This window comes from Panthera onca, chromosome Y (assembly GCF_046562875.1).
Source record: "Panthera onca isolate mPanOnc1 chromosome Y, mPanOnc1 haplotype 2, whole genome shotgun sequence".
NCBI lineage: Eukaryota > Metazoa > Chordata > Mammalia > Carnivora > Felidae > Panthera > Panthera onca.
The window spans coordinates 8,518,213-8,528,592 of NC_138358.1; positions in this window are offsets into that span (position 1 = coordinate 8,518,213).

Consider the following 10,380-nt stretch of genomic DNA (forward strand, 5'->3'; position numbering starts at 1 on the left):
CTTGAGTTGGCCGTGGGGTGCCCCAGACTAAACATTTTTTCTCTGGATATTTGTAGAGTGTTTCTGGGTGAGACTAGCGTTTGATTTGGTGGACTCAGTAAAGCAGACTATCGTCGTCAGTGAGCGTGGGCAGCATTCAATGTCCTGAGGTCCTGAAGAGAACACAGGGTAGAAAAAGGAGGAATCCATGCCCCACCGCTTCTTTTCTCAGCCTTAGAAGGTGATCCCGCTTAGAGGCAGAGCAGTGGGTAGGGTTAGGGTTGGTTCTCCGGAAGTGCCCTTGCTCCAACACCCCACAGTGATGTGATTTCCCTGCAGGACTGAAATGAGGACCCATGTGCGGTTATGGGTCAGGGGGTAGCGTTGGAAGAGCGGAGCCAAACATATGGGTGGGCCAGACTGAAACTGTCTCAGGATCTCCTCCTCCATCTCCATCACGGCCATGGAAATGTCATGGAGAGAGTGTGACTTTCACACAGGATTTCCCCCAATGGTAATTGGCCCCAATCCGTTATTTCTTTCAGACGTCCATGCTAGGTCCCTTTAGGGCCAGAGCCAGGCTAGCGTTAGGGTTAGGTCCTAGCTACCTGCATGTAGATCTCCTGGTTTCCCAATACCATTTGTTGAAGAGACTGTCTTTCCCCCATTGTTTATTCATGCCTCCTCTGTTATAGGTTAATTTACCACATAAGCATGGGTTTATTTCCTGGCTTTCTATTCTGTCCCATCGATCTATGTGTCTGTGTTTGGGCCACTACCCATACCAATTGCTTTACTTGAAGCTTTGTACTACATCTTGAAATCTGGGATTTTGATACCTCCAGGTATGGTTTTGTCTTTCAAGATTATTTTCACTCTTCAGGGTCTTTTGCGGTCCCATACATATTTTAGTATTAGTTGTTTCAGTTCTGCGAAAAGTGCCTTTGGTATCTGGATAGGGATTGCCTTGAAACTGTAGATAGTTATGAGTAATATGGACATTTTAATGATATTGATTCTTCCAATCCATGATCATGGGATAGCTTTCCATTTGTTTGTGTCATCTTCAATTTCATCGTTGACTTATGGTTTTCACACTACAGGTCTTTCACTTCTTTGGATAAGTTTAGTCCTAGCTATTTTACTCTCTCTTTTTTTGGTGCAATTAGGAAAGGTGTTGTTTTCTTAATTTCTCTTTCTGTGACTTCATTATTATTATATAGAAACCCTACCAATTTCTGTGTATCAACTCCGTATCTGCAACTTTACTGAATTCGTTTATTACTTCTAGTAGTTTTTGGGGGAAAGTGTTAGGTTTTCTATGCATATTCTCATGTCATCTGTAGATACTGACAGTTCAGCTTCTTTACAAAGGTAGATGACTTTAATTTCTTTTTTCTTATCTGATTCCTGTGGCTAGGACTTCTAGTGTTATATTAAACAAGAGTGGCAAAAGTAGACATATTTGTCTTGTTCTTGATCTTAGAGGGAAAGCTCTCAGTTTTTCATCATTGAGATGTTAGGTGTGAACTTAATATAAACAATATATAAAATAATATTTTTATGTGTTGAGGCATGTCTGCCCCCCTGACTTTGTTGAGAACTTTTACCATGAATACATGTTAAATTTTGTCATATGCTTTTTCTGCATTTATTGATATAATCATATGATTTTTACCCTTCGTTTTGTTGAGGTGGGATATTATGTTGATTGATTGGATGAGCCATCTTTGTTTCCCTGGAATAAAAGCCACTTAATCATTTTAGTGTGTTGTTGAGAGGAGTTTGCTAATATTTTATTGAGGATTTTAAAGTCTATTTGGTTTGATATAGGTGTTGCTACCTGGTTCTGAGGTGTTGTTGTTGTTTGATGTTGTTTTTGTTGTCCTTGTTGTTGTTTGCTTTCATTTGCACGGGAATTGTATCTCCATCCCTTCACTTTCAGTCTGTATGTGTCTAGGTCTGAAGTGAGTCCGTGCTAGGCAGCATATGGATGAGTGTTGTTTTTTGTCCATCCTGTTACCCTACGTATTTGGACTGGAGCACTTCAGCTACTTATATTTAAAGTAATTGTTGACCGTTATGTACTAATTGTAATTTTGTTCTTTGTTTTCCGGTTGCTTTTGTAGGTCTCTGTTTCTTTTTTTCAGTACTCTCTTTCTTTCTCATAGATGGATTTGTGTTGTGCTTTTCTTGGCTTTCTTGTTCTTTATTTTTCATGTATTTTGAGTTTTGAGTTTGTTATCACAAGGCTTACATATAATATCCCAAGGAGACAGCAGTCTATGTTAATTTGGTGGTCACTTAAATATAAACACATTCGAGAAATTTAAAAAGGCTAATCTTTGGGACAAGTGGGTGGCTCAGTCAGTTAAGTGTGCGATTTCGAGCTCAGGCCATGGTCTCACAAGACGTGAGTTTGAACTGCACGTTGGACTCTGTACTGACAGCTCAGAGCCGGGAGCCTGCTTCAGATTCTGTGCCTCCCCCTCTCTCTGTCCCTCCCTGTTAACACTCTGTCTCTCTCTCTCAAACATGAAATAAAACATTATTTTAGTAAAATAAAATACAAAGAGTATCTTTTTAAAGTCCCTCCTCCAAATTTTATGTGTATGTTGTCATATTTTACATGTTTTTATTCATAATTCTGTAATATCTAATTATGATTTCCCCCCGTTAACATTTCTTGCATTGCTGATTAGTGGTGATAAACTTCTTTATCTTCTGTCTGAGAAACTATCTCTTTTTTCAAATCTTAATGATGATCTTTCCAGGTAAAGTTTTCTTGGTCGTGGGATTATCCTTTCAGGGCTTTGAAGATAGACCCTGGTCTCTGCTTTTAAGGTGGATGGAGAATGTGGGGCAGCTGGGTGGCTCAGTGAATGGAGTATCTGACTTCAGCTCAGGTCATGATTTCACAGTTCATGAATTTGAGAACCTCATTGGGCTTGATGCTGTCAGTGTAGAGCCTTTCCCGAATCTTCTGTCCCCCTCTTTCTGCCTCTGCTCTGCTTGTATTCTCTGCTTCTCAAAAATAAGTAAACATTAAAAATTGTGGATGTAAAATGTAACCCTGCCACTCTCCCGTCTCTATGACCCAGAGAGAACTCCTGTGGCTCCTCTGTCGTTGACAGTTCTAATGCTCTCTTTTATATGAGAGTTGCTCTTTTCAAACTGCAGGGTTGTGTTTTTCTTTTTTTTTTCTTTCTTTTTTCTGCCCAAAGACAGAGGAGTCTGTTCCTGGTCCTTCCCCAACTGCCTTTGGCCTTAGGGGTGAGTGTTTCCTTTGTTACTGTCTCTCTGTCTTGCTGTTTTCTTTCTTTCCTGTCTTTTGATTTTCTATGTTTGTTAGACACAATCTGTGCAGTCAGTCCTCAGCTCCTCAGGAGGAATTGTTATATCAATGGGTGCAATCCCCAGGGAGCTGGACAATTTGGAAGTACACCTTCTGGCTGGTTCACCAAAAACTGTAGTCAGGGAATTCAGGCACAAGAGCACCTAGCTCTAGAGGACCCAAAAAAGGTGAGGATTGGCTACCCATTACTGACAAGATCGCAATTCAAAGGAACTAGTGGAGGTGAAACAAATGGGAAATTTATGCAGAGTCCGACACCAGAAATGCAGCAGACTCACATCAAAGACTCTCTCTAAAGTGCTGAAAATACTTCCAGGTTTATGTAAGGAAAACGTGGGACAAAAAGAGGTAGGTATACACAGGTGGTCACTAAGGTCGGGTTGGTCATTGTCGTGGGCTTGAGGGTGGAGTCTTATTGGCTCAGGCAGTCCTTACTGCTAGAGCGGTAGATTCAGTTCCCATCAGGTGATAGTTTGCTTTCAGGATCCTGAATTAAGAGATAAGCTGAGGGTGGGGAGGGGGCGCCTGGGTGGCTCGGCTGATTAAGCATCCTACTTCAGTTCAGGTCATGATCTCATGGTTCATGGGTTCATGCCCCGCATTGGGCTCTGTGCTAACAGCTCAGAGCCTGGAGCCTGTTTCAGATTCTATGTCCCCTGCTATCCCTGCCCGTCCCCCCCTTGCGCTCTGTCTCCCTCTGTCTCAAAAATAAAGAATCATAAAGAAGGAGAGAAGCTGGAAAGAAAAAGTTAATCAATTGGAAAGTTTAAGGTCAATCTGGAGGTAGTTGGAATCTTCTTTCACCTTGGAGGAGTTGAGTTCAAGGCCTTCCTACACAGCCATCTTGAACCGAAACTAGGATAGGGTCCCTCTGAATCCTATTTTGATTGGGGAAAGTTTGGGAGAAATCCAAGGAAGGAGACAATACAAGCAAGGAATCTGCCAGTTCTGTGTACAAATCGACATAAACACCAGTACCTCCCCTGATTACAAGCGTGGCATGTACAGAAAAAGGCATAGAAAAGGCCTTCAGATTGGAAAAAGTAAAAATAAAAACTCTCGATTCTTTTATTTATTTATTTATTTATTTACTTTTCAATTTGTATTTTGGAAAGAGAGAATGAGCAGAGATGGGGAGAGAAAGAGACAGAGAGAAAGACAGAGAGAAGCTTAAGCAGGCTCCATGCTTAGCACAGAGCCCCACAAGGGGCTCAATCCCCTGACCATGGGTCCATGACCTGAGCTGCTGAACCCAGCAGTCTGGTAGTCAACAGATGGAGCCATCAAGGTGCCCTGAAAACTGCCGCAACTCTTAAATCATGTGATTATCAACATGAAACAAATTCTAAGGGGTATACATCAGGTTTCTAGAACTCAAACATAATTAAATAAGCCCCAGAATACACGGTCAATATATACAACTCAGTTTTATTTTTATACATAAGCAATGAGCAATTAGAATATGAAATGCTTTTAAAGAACCATTTAATATCACACCAAACATTGAAATACTTACATTTAAATCTAACAGCCATGCACAGGATCTGTATGCTAAAAGCCACAGAAGGCTGACTGGATCAATCAAGGAAGATATAAATAAATGGAGAGATATGTCATATCTACCTATGGAAGCCTCGCTAGTAAGATGTCAATTATCAACTTGATCTAGAGATTCAACATAATCCCAGTCAAAATCCCAGGATTGTTTTGTGGATATCAGCAAGCTGATTCTAAAATGTGTGTGAAAAGACAAAGGAACTAGAACAGCCAAACAGCTCTGAAAAATACCCAAGTTGGAGAACTCATGTTTCACAATTTTAAGACTTAATATAAACCTCCCGTAATCAAGGCAGTGTGATATTGAAGAAAGTTGGAGACACGGGTCAAGAGATAGAACAGAGAATCCAGGAACTGACCCCACACACAAGCATCCTCACCCAACTTCTGATAATGACATATAGCCAACCTAACAGAAAAAGGGATATAGTCTTTTATCAAGTGTTACTGGAACAATTAAGTGTTCGTATGCAATAATAATCAATGAACTAAGTAATTAATTGTTTAATTAATCGATTCATTGATTAATTAACTAAAAGAAGCCTTGACCTAAATTCATAACTTACACAAAAATTCACTCAAATGGATAATAGATGTAAGTGTAAAGTACAAAATTATAAATCTTTCATAAGAAAGGAGTGCTGTTGGTTCATTGACTCATTCAATAAATACTTTTGGAGGATTTAGAGTGAGACAACACAGTCTACACCCTGAGGATCCACTAGTGAACAAAAGAGGCAAGGATCACTGTGATCTTGGTGTTTAATAGTCCAGTGGGGGAGACTGACAAAGATAATGGAAATAGAAACTATGGTAGAGAATAATGAATGGGGAAAAAAAGGAAATACATCTTGGAGAGGATATAAGAACTGGGGGAGGGGGTGTGAAATACTAGACAGGGTGAAATACTAGACACAGAGGGTCCTGCTGAAAAAGGTGTCAGTTCAATAAATACCTCAAGGAAATGAGAGAACTACCTGCTGACAGGAAGGTGATCTAGGCAGAAGGACCCATGAATTCCCCAAGGCAGGAGTGTGAACGTGTGTACTGATGGGAAGCAAGGAGGCCAGTATAGACAGAGAAAGGAGGATGAGAAGAAGGAGCAATAAAGAGGTGAGGGTTGTGGGTCAAGGAGGAGAAAAAGAGGATGAGGGAGAGAAGGATGTAAAGACTGCCAGCAATAGACAAGGTTAAGCCACATCTGGTCATACCTGTTCCTCCGCCTCACATTACCGGCTGCAGTTCTTTTTATTTTTTAATTGACCTTTACTAAACTGTGTCTAGACCATGAGAAGCTAATTCTACTTGTAGCAACTAATTGAAGCAAGAAAATGGAACACCCTCAATGATCAATAGCAGTGTTTAAATAGGTTATGGCATGCTATGTGGCCTTTAAAATTCATAGCCCTGCAGAACATTTATGACCTAGCGAAATGCTCATATCACTAGAGGACCAGAAATGGGATTCACAGCTAATTTTGGTTAATGCATGTACATATACCTCTTCCCTGATGATTATACCACAGTGTTAGAGGTGCTTACCTCCAGGGGCACCTGAATGGCTCAGTCGGTGAAGCATCTAGCTCTAGATTCCAGCTCAGTTATGATTCCACAGTCTGTGGGACCAAGCTGCATATTAGGCTCTGCACTGACAGCGTGGAGCCTGCTTATGATTCTATCTCTCTCTCTCCTCCCATCGCTCACTCTTGCTCATCTCTCTCTCATTCTCTCTCTCTGCCAAAAATACGTAAACATAAAAAAAGGTGTTTAGATATGCTTATCTCCAGGTGTTTGACTTATGACCATTTTTCTTTCCTTTTTATTTTTAATTTTGTAACTTTTCTGCTATACACTTTAAGACTACCATAATTGTAAAATAACATTTCAAATAAATGATTCAGTCTAGTATCATTTAAATAAATAAAGTGTTTCAATTTCATACATTTATTAGGTACATTCAACATATCAAGGATAGTTTCAAATAGTCCAGTGTTAACGTCGCTAAGGTCTAGATTACAATGGGAGTCAAGGGATACCTGGGTAGCTGAGTCAGCTGAGTGTCCAACCTCTGCTCAGGTCATGATCTCACAATTTGTGAATACAAGCACCACACCAGACTCAGTGCTATCAGCATAAAACTCACTTTGGATCATCTGTCCCCTCTGTTTGCCCCTTCTCTGTTTGTGCTCTCTCTGGTTCAAAATCAACATTACTTTTTAAATTTTTTATTGTTTTAATTTTATAATGTTGATCTATATTAAAGAGAGAGAGAAAGTGTAAAAGCTGGGCCAGAGAGAGAGAGAGAGAGAGAGAGAGAGAGAGAGAAAATCCAAAATCCAAATCCGATTCCGGGCTCAAACTGACAAACTGTGATATCATGATCTGACCTGAAGTCAGATGCTTGACCAATTGATCCACACAGGAGTCCATAAAAACTGTGAGTTTATAAGATATTACATTTGTTTGAAAATCATATAATTGGCTTTACACCATATGCTATTGGCTTTAGGAAAGACCTTGGTGAACAGATTCATCAACAAACTTACTCTAATTAATATATTAACTTCCAAAATATCATCTTCAGTGGTTCTGCTCCAGGACCGCATCATATTAAACACGAACAAACAAGCAAGCAAGCAAACAAACAGACAGACAAAGAAACAAACAAAATAAGAACTAGTAGCAAATCATGATGCATAATGATCCATCCCACTGTCAACTTCTGTTTTTATTTTTTTTGGCCAAAGAGCTGATTTCAAAGGATTCTATTGTTTTTAATAAAGATGAACTTATACAATTAGTTCAGCATATAGGTTTGAGGTCATACTGAAAATACAAAGGAAATACATAATTTTATATTGTATAACCTTAGGCCTCTAACTTCCATGAAACTCCAAAAGGAGAACATTACCAGCACCATGAATTCTCTCCCTGTGATCACTCCCCATTCATGCTCCATCTCTCTTCCCCAACGTAATCAATATCACTTTCCTCCTCCTCCTCCTCCTCCTCCTCCTCCTCCTCCTCCTCCTCCTCCTCCTCCTTCTTATTCTACTTTCATAAAGCTCCTACACAAGAAGACTACCTATAGACTTTAAGAGACTCTGCATGGCTACCATAATATGTTGAAAATTCCCCGAATTCTCAAAGAAAACGTCTTTAGACATGTTTTAAAAATATGTGTTCCATGATACGGCACACCTGAGTGGGAGATTAGGGTATGAAATATCTAGACATACCCTAGTTTGGTATCCCATCTCCAAAAATACTGAGACTGGAAAAGGCAAGAGTTAATTTTCCATGGTCCAGATAAAGACAGAATTAAATGAGAGCTCCTTAGTAGTAACTGTCACAACTGAAGATTTAGTTGGTGCTGTTTAATTTTCTAGTTTCCTGAAACTGCTTTTTGGATTCATGCCCAGAATCTGTCTTGATGAATATATGTCAGAGAATGAAAGCCAAAAACGAACAATGTGACTCTAGAAAGTACTGCAACAGTTAACATTGAGGTATCACAAAACTCTGAAAACACGTTCTTCAAGTTCAGTCTCCAATATGCATTGAGAGGTAGGAGAAAAGAGAGGTCATGTTATACTCTTTGGTGAAACGTGAAGATATGTGCAGTAACTTATTATTTTTGTGAAGTTATGTAATTGCCTCTGGTTTGTGATGTAAACGTTGTTTCAAGCTTGCGCTTGAATCCGAAAATTCCTTCAGCAGACTCCCCTCCCACCTGATTTGATGTTGACTCCACCACTTGACCAAGAAAGATTTCTAAACTTTGACTATGTTTGGGTGTTTATAAAAGTTTCTGAAAGCATGGAAGACCTCATCCTTGCCTTCAAGAAACTTACAATATTTGAGGGTAGAAAAAACCCAAACACCATAGAAAGCACAGTAAGATTTCAAGGTCAAGTTTCATGTATCAGGAGAAGTCCACTGAGCTGAGTTGATCAGTAAAGGCATCTCAGAGGCATAGCACAAAGAATCTTAAAGGATGACCAAATTTCTACTTGGCAGGCAGAAAGGAGAAGGACAAAGGAGACAAAAGCAAATGTGTGGGGAAAAAGGAGGGGCAGGCATTCCAAGAACAGTGAGAACAGCCCTGTTGGAGTTTGAGGTTCTTCTACAACAGGGGCCATTAAGTATTTGTGACGATGACAAAGACTGGGTAGAACATGAGGTACCTACATAACCCATCAATTCCATACTCTTATGTAAGAAGGTCTTGTTGACAGCTAAGGATTGGAGTTAGAACCTCAAGATGGTAATAACGAAGCAATTCGGTAGAAACAAAACAATGAAAAGTTAAAATTCTAAGCAATCCTCTGTAAGTATGTGAATTAATACCCAATTATAAACAATTGAAATCCATGACCAACTTAAGACCCCTCTTGTGTTTCTGTGTTAATGGGGCATGGTCTTCAGTTGCTCAAGAGGGAAAGAGACTCATTGTCAGTCGTTCCCTCCTCAACGTCTTTGTTGTGATCCATTCAGGCGCAGAGGCTCTCAACTCCACCTCCAACGTATGCCAAGCCAGCTAATTTCTCACCACCTTCTGCCTACTCTCCATTTTCATTTTTAGCCTCATGCTGCCTTTCCCTTCCCACCAAAATCCCAGTTCATTCTTTTCACTGCTTCAGGAATGCAATCCAAAAATCCTGAATCTGAGCAGTTCATTCCTCTGCATAAAACAACCCTCTACTCTCCACTGTACTCAAAATGACACATAGAATCTGTAACGTGACCACCAGACGTTGGCAGTCCTGCCTTGTCACCCCTCTAATGCCATCTTTCCTCATTCTCCTTTCATTAGGTGATTGGGACCGTCTCTTCTCCTGGTTTCTCAAATTAGACCCACATATTTTCTGCTTCGGATGCATTTTGTGTTCGCTAGTTTCCTTACCGTTCTTGCTACGGGTCCAAGTTTGAATAAAGGACTTTTCTCCCCAAGAAACCTTTGTTGGCCAATCCTGTAATCGACATTTTGTCCCCTGTGTCATTCCTTCTCATAACATTTAGCCTTTAATTTAACAGCATTTGCCACAAGTTGTAATTACACATGTACCTTTGGTAGCTGAGGTTTGAAACATCCTGAATATATGGAGCGTGCATGTTTGATTATCACTGTGTACTTGAACCTAATAGCACCTGACACCTAAGGTGTTCAATATGTATATCCACAGTGCCTGAAATAGGGGACTTTTAACTATCTCCTGGTGTGCTGGACTGCAATATACATTCAATTCTTCAATAATCTCTACCACCAAATTTAGTATTCATATACAAAAAAGGGAAGGGTCACCTCCTCAAGCATAGGAAAAACAGTTTGCCTTGTTTATAGCTTCTATGGTGTAGCTTACATTTTAACCTACGAAAGACCCCACCCTGGAGATACAGTTTGCATGGATGTAGTGACTAGAGCTATGAGGAAATCAAAACAAAATACAGTGTTTATTGAGTGTAATGTGTCAGGATTTTTTCCACAC